Source organism: Rhinolophus hipposideros, assembly GCF_964194185.1.
Source record: "Rhinolophus hipposideros genome assembly, chromosome: 13".
NCBI classification, from domain to species: Eukaryota; Metazoa; Chordata; class Mammalia; order Chiroptera; family Rhinolophidae; genus Rhinolophus; species Rhinolophus hipposideros.
Genome location: NC_138059.1, coordinates 9,404,051 through 9,419,095, shown reverse-complemented (window position 1 = coordinate 9,419,095; position 15,045 = coordinate 9,404,051). Strand labels below are relative to the sequence as shown.

The 15,045-nt window shown below is 48.4% G+C and overlaps 1 long non-coding RNA gene across 5 annotated transcripts in view; it reads left to right on the top strand.

Moving 5' to 3' along the window:
- LOC308506828 overlaps window positions 1-15,045 on the top strand; it is a 239,180-nt gene that overhangs the window by 211,561 nt on the left and 12,574 nt on the right. For 3 of the 5 annotated variants that reach the window (XR_013994779.1, XR_013994780.1, XR_013994782.1), the window contains 3 exons: window positions 985-1,184; window positions 3,056-3,122; window positions 12,432-12,513. This is a non-coding gene — a long non-coding RNA (uncharacterized lncRNA). Of the gene's footprint in view, window positions 1-969; window positions 1,185-3,055; window positions 3,123-12,431; window positions 12,514-15,045 lie in introns of all 5 variants that reach the window. The other 2 variants (XR_013994778.1, XR_013994781.1) reach the window with 1 other exon arrangement.

The window sequence follows — 15,045 nt, the reverse complement described above, 5'->3', positions numbered from 1 at the left end:
ATATTATGAGAAATTGGAAGAAGAGAGTGAAAAAGCTATTCGTAATCTTATGACCCTTGGTAGCATAATAGCAATTACCATTATCCATTAGCACAACCGTTTGTGTTGTTTTACACAAACCTTTTTTTTTTTACATAGGTGTTCTCTCAAGGAGTGTTCCATTCCCCCCGCCCCCCATTTGTGTTTTTCTGCAAGCATCATCCACATTGTTTCAGAGCCTTTTCAACTACCACTCTTTAATTTGCTTTCATCCATATGGTGGTTGGTGAGGAACTACAGGTTGCTTACTTTTTTCCCTTCTGTAAGTGAAGTTCTCCTTCTAGAATGTCCTGTTCATCTCACGAGAATCTCAGAAGTGGAATCATGAAATCAAAGATATGAATGTTGTTAAACGACACATTTAAATTCACAGACTTTCTGTTTCAGAGAAACTTCAGGTTTATAAAAACTTAAGTCGGAAGGACAGAGCTCCCCCATATACAAACCGCCCCCCCATCCCCGCCCCAGTCCCCATATTCACATCTTGCACTAGTGTGGTACAGTTCTTACAATCGTTTATGTTTAGCGGTCAGTCTTTGTGTTGTGTAGTTCTGTGGGGTTTTGACAAAAGCTTAAGTCACGTGTCACCACACAGTATCACACATGCTCCGCCTATCCCTCCCTCCCTCTTTCCGGCCAAACCCGTGGCAACCACGGATTTTTTACCATTTCCATAGTTTTGCTTTTTCCAGAATGTCATATAGTTGGAATCATACGACATGTCTTTTCAGATGGGCTTCTTTCCCATAGTCATATGCATTTAGGCTTCCTCCCTGCTTTTCACGTCTTTTTTTTTTTTTTTTTTGTTTAATTAATTTTATTGGGGTGACAATTGTTAGTAAATTTACATAGATTTCAGGTGTACAATTCTGTATTACATCGTCTATAAATCCCATTGCGTGTTCACCACCGCTTTTCACGTCTTGATAGCTCATTTCTTTTTAGTGCTGAAGAATGTCCATTGTCCGGATGTATCCCAGTGTATTAATCCACTCATCTACCAAAGGCCATCCATCCCGGTGGTTTCCAAGTTTGGACAATTATGAGGAAAGCTGCTATAGTCCGTCGTGTTCAGGTTCCCGAGTGGCCAGAAGTTTTCAGCTGTTTTGGGCAGACACCAGGGAGCAGGCTCGTTGCGTCACATGGTAAGACTCCGTTTGCTTTGTAAGACACAGCGAAAGCTTTCTGTGTTTTACGTTTATTCCGTGATTTTAGTTATAGTACCACTAACACGGTTAGTCCTCCAATCACCCCCGGGTTGGAAGTTATTAGCTTCACCTTCTGGTTAGCGGCATCAGATTTTATTGCTGAAAGGAGCTTTGAAGATCTCTAAACCTCTAAGCTTCCTGAGAGCAACATCTGCCTCTGCCATTAATTGCTATACCCCCAGGGCCGCCATGGCACAGTACATATAATACGCGATCAATGAATGTTCATTACACATTGACGGAAACCACCTCACGGTGCAGATGAGAACAAGAAGGTCCAAAAAAAGACAAAGGAATTGCTGCTGGCCAAATAGCATTTCCTGAATGGCAGAAGCAAGGCAGAAAGCTAACACTTGTGCTTTGTCGATGGGTGGACCCATATTTTGAGTGACTCAGCCCTGGATCACTAACTTGAAGCAAGTCAGGCTTTAGGACTCTTTGAATGCGTAGGTGGTATTATAAAAAAACACCCTCCCCTCACGGTCAAGCCTGCCTGCTATGGTCAGTACGAATACCTCGGCACCCAGAGATGCCCACAGTGGTGTTTTCATCTGGGTACAAACTCACTGTGGCTCCAACGTCTTATAACAATAAGAACAGTAATAATTGGAGTGACAACAGAAACAGGAACAGCAGCCGAGCTATTATTGATTGCTGAGTATTGTCCGGCTCTTTGCCTCTACAGTTGACCCTTGAATACTGCTGAGGTTAGGGGTGCTGACACCCCACACAGTCAGAAATCCACACATAATTTGGACTCCCACAAAACTTGACCCTTAGCCTACTCTTGACCAGAAGCCTTGCCAAGAGCATACACAGTCAATTAACACATGCGTTGTATGTTCTATGTATTGTATGCTGTATTGTCACAATAAAGCATGCTACAGAAAGAAACATGTTACCAAGAAAATCGTAAGGAAAAGACATTTACAGTGCTGTACATACTTACTGGAAAAACCCCACGTGTAAGTGGACCCGCGCTGTTCAAAGCTGTGTTGTTCAGGGGCTCCCTGTATTATTTCATTTCCCTCTCACAACTACCCCCTGGAGAGGTACCATTCCTAGCTGCAGTTGAGAGATAAGAAGATTGAGGCTTAGGGAGGTTGAGTAACTTGCCCTAGGCTCCACAGCGATTAGTAGTAGAGCCAGAGTAAGTCCATCCATTTAGAGGCATGGGATTTAGAGTCGCATGGACCTGGGTTAGTATTCTGGGGCTACCATTTTCCCAGCCTTGTTATCTTGACCTGGCGACTTCTAGCTGCAACCATCTATAAAATGGGGATAGTAATACCTATGCGTGGCAAATACTGTCTGTTGGCCTCAACAGCCATTGCCTCCCCACTTTGTAGAATCTTGATGGGTGAACGTGGCACAGAGGAAGCCCCAGATCGCAGGGAAGACAGGCCCCGCCTCATGAGATGAATCAAGATCGGTTTAAACCAGCTATGGTAATGGCAGATATGTTTTCTAGTTGTGTTAGGGGAAGCATACTAGAAAGGGAGTCTCTTTCCAAATAAAAACAAAACAAAGCCCCCTATAGGGGAAGCTCATTCTTATATTGTCTTCCTCCCTGGATGTTGGCCATGATAACTGGAAGTGCAGCAGCCATCTTGCCCACGTGAGGTGATGAACAACAGACTAAATTGGTGGAGCCAGAAAGACAGGAAAAGTCTGCATGTTTGATAATAAATAGCATTGTGAAGCTCTTGTAGCAGCCTCAGCCAGAAGACTACCTCCAGACGTTTTGTATATTGAAACAATTCCTACTTGTTTATACCGCTCTAAATTGAGTTGTGTTTTGTTTGCAGCTGGCAGCATTTCTCAGAGATGTACGGAGTTCCACCGAAGCACACGGTTGGGCAGCTTCTTCTGGTGGTAAGAGCCCAAATTCCAGAGCCAGACGTTCTGAGTTCTAATCTCGCCTCTGTCACTGACTAGCGGTAGGACCTGGGCTTCGCTTTGCTTCTCTGTCACTCCCTGTCCTCATCAGGAGAGTGCCTCATAAATGTGCATTGAATATGGAGGGAAGGCTACTCGTAGTGTGTACCTCATACGATGGTTACGAGTGTTAAATAACTGAATATTTTATAAAATGATGAGAACATTGCCTGACACACAGTAAGTGACTATGTACGCATGCGTTGGTCACACACACACGCACACACACACACAAAAAAAAAAAAAAAAAGGAAAGAAAAGTAGTCACTATTATAGGCTTGGGTTTGCATCTTGATGTGACCACTGAGCCACTTGTGGTATTTAATAGAACCTTGACCCTTTCACTCCTGAGATTCATGGAGCGTGAAACTCCCCCTAAAATCTGTCTCAAAGCAGTAACTGGGCTGGTTTCTTTTTGACAGGATAGGCTCCTTAGAGAACAGTGACTTGTGAAGAAGGAGGGGCTGTGACTAGCAAGTCGTGTCAGGGAGTGAATGACCAAAATACCCAACTGCCCATGCAAATGGGTGTGGGTCTTCCCCACAACCTTTTTAGAAGGTTCTAGATGTTTTTGAACTCTTTTTGAAAAGGTCTTTCCAGCCAGTGGCTTATTCTTTTGAATCCCCTCACGTCTTTCTTTTGCAGAGGTGGTGGAGGGGGTGGAGCATGTGTATGTGGTGGGGGGTTAGGGGGTGATAGGGGTGGGAAGGAAGTGGCACTACCTGTGCTCCAGGCCCTTTTATGCCAGGAGAGATAAGGCCCCTGACCAGTGTGTGTGGGACCTGGTCTCTTTTACTTTCTACTACCCATGTTGCCACCCTCCACAGAGATTAGATTTGAATTTGGGCAACAACTAAGCATTTTTGGGGAAATATATCTTGCTTTAAGGTTAAAGCACTAACTGACAGATATATCTGTTAGCAAATCCTGTGGAACCTTCTTTCAAAATGTATGCCCGTCTCCTTCTCACCTCTTCACCAGTAACATCCCAGACCAAGCCACCTCCGCTTTTTGCCTGGATTACTGCAGGAGACCTCCTAACTGGCCTTCCAGTTTCTACCTTACCCTTCCTTTTCTCTCAGCAGCCAGGGGGATCCTTTGAAACTGTAAGCCAAATCTTTGGACTCAGTTGATAAAATCCCTCCAGTGGAATCCTATCTCACTTGGAACGGAATCCAAAGTCCTTATCGTGCCCTCCAAGGCCTCCTTGCTCACCCTACTTTCCACTCTGGCCTCCTTGCTGTAGGCCAAACATATCAGCCCCCGCTGGCCTCAGGGTCTTAGCATGGAATGTCACTCCGGTGTGGAACACTCTTTCCCCTGCATACCTGCCAGCCTCATTTCCTGACTTCACTGAGATCTCTGCTCAGATGTCCTCTGACCACCCCCTCTGACACAGATTCCTCCACCTCTCATTTTCTGTCATTATCGATAGTCTTTATGACTTGCTGATATCCTTACAGATTGGGTGACTTTTTGCCTCCTCCAACAGAAGAGAAGGCCTGTGAGGAAAGGGGCATCGTGTTGTTCATTAGGGTAGCCACAGAACCCAGAATTGTGTGCAGTTTGTGTAGTCGGTAAATATTCCACTGGATAAAGTCTTTTCTGGTTAGACATAAGGTATGTCTAACATACCTTAGAAGGCGTGTTTTGAGCCTGATGTCTCTGGTGAACCTGACCAAGAGACCCCCAAATCCACTTTCTGGAAAGCTCCAGATATGTTCTGAACAGCAGGAGCACCAGACTAGGGTTTAACGTCCCAAAATGAATACTTTGAAAGAGAAGGTGTAGGAGACTGGATGATTTCTCCTGCATTTGTTTGAAAATCAGCATTTACTTCTTTTTTCTCCCTTTTGCGTCTTAGCACCAGACAAGGAATCCCAGATGCAGTGTCTTTGTATCAGCCAGACCAGGGTTCTCATCTGTGATGATTTAAAAATAAAGTGACCCCGTTCTTTGAAATTCTCATTGAAAGACGGGGCCTATGTTCTTTCCTTAAGTCTTGTGACTGCTTCAAGCAGTAGAGCCACAAAAGGTCATGGAGCACCCACTGGGCTTCCTTGGGACACTCATTGCCGGGGAAGCACTGAGATGGCCATTCTGAAGAAGTCGCCTGTAGGTGTTGTGGTCTGTGGCCTCAGCTGAGCTTGCAGCCAGCACCCAAGTTGGCCGACAGCCATGTGAGCTGCCATCTTGGATGTTTAGACCATTTGCACTTTCCAGTGACCACAGCCCAGCCGACATTTGACTACTAGGCCATGGGAAACCCCAACTGATAACCAAATTAGTGGAAACTCATCTCTAGTACTGGTAATAGACCAAGCCCCGTTTCTCTATGGTTTTTGAGTCTTTTTCATTTTGGGAGCATTAATTAGTGGTTCCTTGAGAGATGTCAGCCGTGAGCAGAAGGGGTCTGGGCAGTAAGCAGAAGGTCGACAGAAGAGACCTGGGCAACATCTAGTGGATCAGAAACATCAGAGAGCAGAAACATCTAGTGGAGCAGAAACATAAAGAAGCATCAGAATGCCAGCAGGTTTGAGGCTAAGCTGTTACATGGAGGACCCATTTAGTCAGTGTAGCCACCCAGAGTGTTAGGATATTGCCCCTCATTTGAAAAGTGAGCCCCCTTTGGGACCAGAGAGGTTAAGTCTCTTGCTCAAAGTCACACAGCTTTATTCGTCAACTTAGTCCACCAAACACAGAGCCTGTCGTCTTAGCCACAGTGCTAGGCTGATCAGGGCCTTGGCAAAGACATGGAAATGAATTCACAGGACACTGCAGCACACCCTGGGCTCTCGGCACAGCTGTCCTTCCAGCCTTGCTAATACCCCCTTACATTTTCTGAGTTTTCCCACCAATAAGGCTCTTCTGGCCTCCTCTTCCAGGTGAAAACCCAAAACATTCTTCAAGGCCCAGCTCAAATGGGACACCTTAACCCGGTTCCTGCAGGTTGATCCCTGGCTGCCTTCCGCCCCAGGGCGTAGTCCCGGGGGGAGTCGGGCCAATCCTCCACTGGTGCTGGTGCTCATGGCTATCCGTCATACCTGTGACACTGAGTTTGAATGCCACCTCTGTGACTTACAGCTTGTGTCCTTGGGCGAGTTCCTCAGCTTTCCTGGACTTCAATTTTCTGACCTCCGAAATGGAAATAACCTTACTGTCTACTTCCCACGGTGGTCATGGATGTTCATGGTTTTTGCTCAGATCATGTGGTGAAGGTTCCATGTTGTCTGTTATGATGTGAGAGGTCCTTGCTAAGTGTCTTCATGCTTCGTGCCACTTAGTCCTCACAACTACCCTCTGAGGTAGGTGCTTTTGTCATCACCCCCAATTTACAGGTGAAACTGAGGTGAAGCCATATGCCCACACTGCAATGTGACGAAACGGGGCTCTAATCTTACCTTTCAAACTCCCCTCTCCCGAGGGGATCCCCGTGGAGACCTTCCACGGACTGTGAGTTCTGAGGAGGTTTGGTCATGTACCAACCCCTTCAGGCACCCTTTCATTAAAGTCTTAATTTCCCACTCATTCTTGTCTAAGTGGTCTTTACCCTAATTTGTAGGGAAATGATGCTGCCACCAGTTGGCTCTCAGGAAAACCTTCTGGTTCACACCATGAACGTTTCTACCAGTAACAGGTTCCTCTCTGGCTCTTATGGGTGGTGGATTGCCAGCCCCACGATTGCCCGTTTATACAGTGAACCAAAAAAATGGATCCGATTATCGGCCTTGGAAAGCTCAAGCAAACTCATAGGTAAAATCTGATCCCACTTCATTCCCCAATCCAAAGGATGTCAGGGTCATAGACGCCATTTCCCTCGGATGACTTGGCTGGTTGAGTTTCTTTCTGGTTAACTCGCTTGCTAGTCTCCTGGAAGCACGCTAAAATGGCAGGCAAAGGAAAGCAGGCATTTTTGATGGCTGCCTTCATTTTTCCCTCCAGGTATTGACTTTTAAGAAATGTCCAAACCTGTAGGGAATTTTTATAAGAGTTTGTTGGAGCCAAACTGACGACAGTACCTAGAAGTAAGATCTCAGATGCTCCAGGGAATGATAGTTTTGCAGTTTCTGTTATACATTTGGAATGAAGGAGGGGAAACTAAGGAAGATTGCATAAAGATGGGAGAAAGCAAGCTGGGGATTGCATTACAGGATAGTTAAGATTATGTGCGCCTTGAGGGTGGATACACTTCCGAGGGGTCTGGAAAAAAGGTATTTCAAAGATGTATTAACCTAGATACACAAAAGCAATAAACAGGGCTTGCTTAAGGCAAAGATAAACTTTGTACTAAAGAAGTTATAAGCCTGGGGCAGGACTACTCACCAGGACCTGCCCAGTTCGGAATTTATGGTCAGATCACCCTGTGAGATTGCTTTCGGTCACTGGACTGGTCAGATTTATTACAGAGACTCTTTTTCGACTATAATGGGGGTGTCAGTAAAACTCTTTATACAAAACAAATTGGATTCTATTTGCCAGAGTGCATTCTGAGTAAATAGAGCAATGTCCACCACCCAGGTGAACTCTCTCCCCACACCTGGGCCGCCCCCTCGAGAAGGTTGGGGCTCCTCAGGGTGGAGAGTGGGCAGGGCCCCATTTTGACCTCATGGTGGAGATATTCCCGTCTAGGTGTGGATCTGGTGAGAGGCGAGGGGCTCGGGGGGGACTACAAGGTTAACGCACTGTCCCAGCTCACTGTGCAGACTGGGCAGCGAGTGCCACCTTTGGGACTGAAGCCATAAGCTTGGCTGGAAGTTGGCCTTCACTTTCAGCCACAGCAGAGGAATCCTAACTGTGATGAAGAAAGATATTGGGTCAGGGGTTGGAAGAAGGAGCTAAAATTATCGAGGGCTTACTCTGTGTCAAGCACTGAGTAAGATTCTTCAAATATTTGAGGGATTTTCTAAGCATCTACTCTTGCCAACTTCGAATTTATTTCCATTGTCCTCAGAGAACGTGTTCTATGTGATTTCAGTCCTTTGAAATGTATGGAGACTTCTCTTCTGGAGCAGCATATGGTCTGTCTTGTGGAATTCTGCACGTGCCCGTGACAAGAATGTGTACTCTGCAGGTTTGGGTTACGTGTTCCATAGAGAGCAATTGTGAAAGGCCTAGTACTCTGCCTGGCATAGAACCGAATTTACTCTGCAGGGCCCCCAGAGGAGGGGAAAGGGGAAACGTCCATGTGGTGAGAAGGCCAGACCCCCAGAGGCAGACACGATGCCAACTTGTCCTCTCTGTAGCCCAAATAAAAAGAAAAGGTCAAGAACTCTAAACAGGCCTCTGAGGCCAAGAGAAAAACGTCCAGGGATTTGCTCAAGGGAGGGCAAGTTTACCCTTGGAAATGAGGAAAGAAGCTGTGCGCAGTAAAACTCTCTTCCGAGCTGGCCTCTCCCTTTTCCTCAGGCATTCGGCAAACATTTATCAGAGACTTGCTCATCCTAGTTGCTGTTCTACATGCTGGAATATGAGAATTCAACATTTTCCGTGCCCTCTCAGAATCTGCAGACCCCGAGAGAGTACAGATAATTAAACAGGCAATTATACCTAGCAGCGTTAGGGTGTCGATTGGAAAAGTCTGTATGTATCAGAATAGAGTCATTCTTGCTTTGTTTCTTCCTTTCTCTGTCTCCAGTACACAGATCTGCAGATAAGACAGGGCTTCCACAGGGAAGCTGAAAGGTGGAGACAACAGGGCGCTATCTGTAAACCTATTAGAAACCTTTAGGGAAGAATTTTATGAAAGGCAAGGGACTTGTGAGTTTCCAGAGCCTGGCAGGCCAGGACCAGAGAGCTTTGGAACTTTTTCTTTCTTTCTTTCTTTTTTTTTTGGTGCCATGGACTCTTGACAAACTGGGGAAGCTATGCAGGCCTTTTCAGAATAGTGCTTCTAAAACGGATATAATAACACACTCAGGATTACAAAGGAACCCAATTAGGTTGAAAATGCAGCTCTATACACTGACTGCCTGCCTCTGCCCCGGAGACGGGGACATGGAAGTTTTTGGAGTAGTGGAGAGAGACTTCACAGACAAGGGAAAGAGTCTTTTCTGAGGTTCATTCTTTCTGTATTTATGGAATTTCCGTTACCTCCAAGGAGGGCTTGATGGGAGGTTTTACTTTCAAATAGGTTTAGGCTGTAAAAGACTGTCTTCGCCTGCCTTTGGTGAACTCATGGCTTCTGTTTCTTTTCTCACCAGACTGTGTGTCCAAACTTCTACAAAACAGCCACATTGACTTGGCTGATTTTTTTAAAACTTTTTAATTTCCCTTGTTTTTCGCTGGGTGGAAGGAGGGTAATGCACTGGCAAGGTCGGTGAGGTGGTGGGGAGGTTGGGGGTAGGTGGGGAGGGTTAAAGGCTGACTTGATGAGAGAGAGATCTAGGGTTTGGTGATCCTGGGTGGGTCTTCTGTAGCCTTTGTTAGGTTTGGGAACCCTAGTTGGGAGTTCACCAAACAGAGCGTGCAGCCCAGGAGGGTGGAGTGACTATGAGAGCTGAAGAGAAGCCTGAGGTTCAGGGAGGACCTATGCTATATTCTCCCAGGTGGCAGGGGTTGTGGGCCTTATCAGATACCAGTAATGCAGCCACTTTGTTTATATTGCTTGTCCTCATTACCATCCTAAGACTTGGGGATCCCCATTCTAAGTGAGACAACGGACACTCGGCATAGTTAATCCCAGGCCTCCCAGCTCCAGCTAGAAGTGGTAGAGCTAAGATCCGATTTCACGAAATCCCAGGCTCTGAGATCTTTGTTTCCATTGCCACATGCCCAGCCGCCACCCTACAGCATAGAGGCCCTGGGTGCAGCTTCTGAAATCAAGTTGCCCAGGGTCAAATCCCAGCTCCATTCCCGAATAGCAAGCACCGTGATCTGAGGTAAGTTCCTCACCCTTAGGTTCCTCATCTGTAAAATGGGATGATTTTATCACCTTGAGGCAGTGTGGTCCACAAACGCGAGGAGCACGTGTGTCTGACATAGAAGTGCTCCTTAAGTGTTGGTCACCAGGCTTCTTCCAGGAGGGATGTTAGGGGGTCCCTGGTGTGCGATCACTCCTCTGTGTACTCCTCCGACTGCTAGGCATTCATGAGTTTGTTTTTCTGGAACAAAGGTTGCCCTGGTGTTCTGGAGTGACCCGGGAGGGCTGCGATTATTATACAACCCTGCACGCCGGGCCAAGTTCAGTACTCACCTTGAAGGCCTGCTAAGTCTGTGCTGCTGTGTGCTGTTTCAGCCTGCTTTTGCGCTCTGGAAAAGCCTGACCTTTATTCACAATTATCGTCCATTCCCCACCTCACCCAGCACGCTCATTCACCCACTCCCTCCCCCAGCATGCCCTTTGTTTTCTCATCTGGGCAGATCATGGGGGCAGCAGTGGTTCCAAGACAGTTGTTTTTCCTTCATCTCTTGCTCTGTCCTACTAACTCTCTGTCCCCCAGTGGTGCTTCTCAGACGTTAGAGAGATACAGTGTGAAGGTGACAGGGGGCAAGACGGCATGTCGATTAGTTTGGGCCTAACCCTGGCCGTGACCTCAGTGTGGTTGGTCCAGACAATCCCTCCGCTTGAGGGTCCTTGTTGGTATAACGTGTAATGTTACATATCCATACGTATCCATAATATACTATACAATAACTGCATCGGATTGGGAGGGTTAAATGGGTCAATGGGATAACCCGCAGAAACACATCATAAGCCCTCCGTGCTAAGCATTATTAATCAATGCTATCATTATTAGCAGTCATAGGAAAGCAAGGAGCATCCTCAATGGAGGCTTTGTGGCCTCTGGCCTCAGTTTCCCCATCGTCAAGTAGGGTTGCCGATAGCTGCCCTAGCAAGTTTGTGAGACTCAAGACATAAGAGGGACTTGGGGAGCTTGGGGGGGGGGTCAAGAATTGGACAGATCTCTCTTCCTCTCTGCTCAGCCTGTGCCTGAGCTTTAGGTCTGGGGTTGCATTTACCCTCCGCCATCTCACCTGTGGGGGCTGGAGGTTGTCTTTTTCTGCACTGAAGCCCGGATTGCCTAGACGGTGCTTGGCCTGTGGTATGCACACAGCAAAGACCTGTTGTTGAAAGGTGATAAAAGATGTGGAATGCCTGCCACCCAATCGATTTTCATTCAATAGTTGTGCTGCAATGTCTGATCTGAACCAGGAATCAGCCAGCTATGGCCTGTATGCCAAAACTGGCCCACCACCTGATTTTATAAATAAAGTTTTATTGGAATACAGCTATGCCTATTCCTTAACTTATTGTCCAAGGCTGCTTTCCCGCTACAATGGGGAGTTGAGTCCTTGTGAGGGAAACATAGCCTAAAATATATATAGTCTTTGACTTTTTACCGTGAATCATTGTGGCGCCTGCTCTGAATGTCAAAATGGCCTTGTCCGGAGGTAACCACGGATTTCATTTTCCCCAAATGGCAGGTGTGTGGGCAGTTACACGTTGAAAAGTAGCTAGCTTGAGGTCCGTTTTCTGATGCCTTCTCTAAAATATTTTGTTTTCCCTTCGCCGCGCTAATTCCATCATAGTATTCTGGCATGGTCAGAGCGGACTTTTCTGTGTTTTTGCTCTCGAATGTAAGGTGGTGTTACTTTCATTTCTTTGTAAAAAGAAACTCCAGCCACCTGGCAGTTGTCACCTTGCATATTCACTAGGGATTGGCCATGTATCCTGCGACACATCTAGGCCCAGGGCATCTCACAGGAGATGAGTCAAGATAAAAAAGCGTGCCCCGTTAGACACGAGTTACCATCTGATATCAGTGGGTAGGACACTGACCAGGAGCAGGAGGGCGTCACTGTGTCTGGGGAACCAAGGACGAGTACATAGGTTTCTGATTCACTCTTCCATTGTTAGGAACAGAATGACCTCAAAACCTCAGTGAGCCTCAGTTTTTCAATCTGGCAAATGGCAACAAAGACTAAATAATATAACGTATCAGATGCCCAGAACATAGTACCTACTCAGCTATTTTTATAATATTTCTGTTTGGGGCAGAGATATTCAAAGATCTCTTTCTGTGTTGACACTCCCTTTGGTAGTCAGTTCCCACAGTTGGGCCGCTCGGGACCTTGGTTGTGCGTGTGTGTGTGGGGGGGGCTGGGGTGGTGGTGAATGGGATCTTCCTGGAGTGACCAGCATTTCTCAAGTACTCTGAGGTCCACTGTGCCAGCTGAGCAGCGCAGGCTGAGCTGCTTTCCCGTGACCATTTCAGTCAGCAGAGCCTTTTCTTTTCTTCCCTCCAGAAGGACCGGACAACAGGCTCCCTGATTCCTAAGTCCCAGTGAGAGGACCGCCCAGGAACCACTACAGGCTGAGTTCACCATGGTGAGTGCATCCTTGCGACCGAGACAGGAGCTCATTGCGGGGCTGGTAAAGGTGCAAGCTGCCAGCCAGGACTTCCAGGTAGAGAGCCTGGTCCCTTCTGTTTTGTTCATGGCTTAGAACAGCCCCTGGAACGGAGCAAGCGCTTCGCAAACGTTTGTTGGTAGGAGGAATGGGCATCCCTTGAATGACACACTGCCTACAGCCCTGAGAGGCTCAGCCTCGTGTGCCTCTTGGACGGTGATGCCCATGAGGGCAGCAGGTGAGCTCCAGACTCAGGGCCAGAGCACAGGGCATCCCTGCCTGACCCTCCCCAGACCCCTGCCATTGCCTGTCCTGTCTTCTCATCACTGAGTCTACTACCGCCCCCGCCCCGGATCCAGGGCTCATCCCACAGTGGTCCCTCGCCTGGCCCTGAGAGGTGCAAGAAGCCGCCAACACGCCTCAGGCCCACCCGTGTCTAGATTTCCAGGGAGTGTTGAGCTGTGGTGCATTGGCCGATCTGCTGGGCGGACTGTTTTTGTACGGACTCTGAGCTAAGAACAGTTTTTACATTTCCAAAGGGTTGAAAAAAAAGAATATGCGACAGAGACCATTTGGCCAGCAGAGCCTAAAATATTGACTCTCTGGCCTTTCCAGAAAAGGTTCGCTGACACCTGGTCCAGACAATCTTCCGGAATCACAGACAGTGGTTCCGACTGTGGGCACACAGACGCATTTCTCTTTTCAATGACGGGGTAGGCAGGATCATCATCCCGTGTAGAGATGGGGAAACTGAGGCTTACAGAGGGTCATGCACTTGCCTGAGAATCTAAGGAGTGGCAGAGCCAGGCAGGCTGGCTACAGACTCAATGCTTTGTAACCCGGTGCCATTTTGTCTGTGGCAATGGCCGTGCTCCAGCTTTAGGACCCACCCACGCTCTCTGCCATTCTGGAGCCCTCATCATGGGGATGAGCTTCAGAAAATATTGCCCACTCCCCTGCCCCCATCAGTTTCTACCTTCTTGTGACCACAGCCCGTGACCAGGTGTTCTGCACCCCGGCTTCTCCAAAGGCCAGCACCCCCAGAATGATTTCTGTCCTGCGGGGTGCTGACAGGGCTTTGGTGGCTCCTGGATTCCTGTTTCCTCCTGCTCCCCTGAGGCTGGACACTTCTCTTTGGGCCAGCCCTGCAGTTGTTACCGTGGTTGCACCATTGGGTTTCCTTCCTGGGGCGTCCCTGTGACCCCTCTCCTCTCTCTTCCCCAGCCCATCCCGTCCCTCCAATAAGGATTTGGATTCCTGATACATGGCAGGAATGGGGTTGGGGGTGGGGTGCAGTCCTCTCCTGATCTTGACCTCAGCTTCTCTGTAGTCGCAGGGCTGAGGCTGAGACTGAGACCCTCCCATCCTGGGAGCAGGGGGCTGGGCCCTGGGTTTAGAGCATCGCAAAAGACCGTGCCAGAGGCTTGGAAACTAGGGGAAACGCTGCCCTTCAAGGCTGAGTGGGTCTGACGGCGCCTTTGTCATCAACAGGCCTGGCACCTGGGAGCAGGTGGCGGGTGACAGTGGAAAGACAGCTGCCAAGGGGAACAGAGAGCTTCTCAAATCACCCCGTCCCCTCCCACCGCACCATCAGGGCTTTGACAGAAACTGCCCTTTCGGTGGTGGGCCCTCCGCCAGGGGCTGCAAATCACCGCGTGTGGCGTGAAGACAAAGAGGCCATTTTCTAGCTGTGTGACCTTGGGCTGGTTACTCAGCACTCTGCACCTCTTGTTCCCCCCTTTTCAAAGGGGTGATGAGGAAAACTACCCGGTGAGCTCTCCTAGTAGCTATAATACGGTTCCTGGCACATAGTAGGTGCTCAGGGTGAAAATGCCTTCTGCAGGCTCCCCTTCCCCAGCCAACGAGCAAGCTGGCAGCCCCTGACTTCCTGCCCTCACACCTTAAGGATGTCATCTCTATCGCCATCTGCTCGGACCTCCCGCTCCCCAGAGATGAAAGGCCGCTTGGGCAGGGATGTGTTGTACCTACCTGGCGGTCATCCGGGCTACGTCTCCTGGTGAATTTCTGAGGGGCAGTTACTTGCCAACATTTGCCAGCAGTTGCTGTCTAGAAAGCAAGCGTTTCTACCCTTTTCCCATTAATTTCACAAAACGTATATCCCTCTTTGCCCTTACAGCAGCTCCGTGAGTGAGCCATTACCCCATTTTACAGCCGAGGCCACTAAAGCTCTGAGATGAAGTGACTTGCCCAAGGTCACCCAGTTCATCAGAACCATCTCACACACACTCCTGCTCGCTCCTGCTTCCCCAGTGGTGCAGACTTGTGATCTCCTCCGAGGGCTTCCCGGGAAGGATGCTTTCCAGGGCACTTTGGAACTGAGGGTGTGTGGGAGAGCTCTAGGCCAAGGTCGGCCAGGAGAGGTCGCTCAGGGGCCCAGCCAACAGGTTACATTTCTCCTCTGAGGCCTGAAGGGGCAGAGCACAAGTGAGGGATCAGGGACCTTCCCCAGGGTCACTGTGGGCCACTTGCAATGGGAAGTGTCCTCGCTTG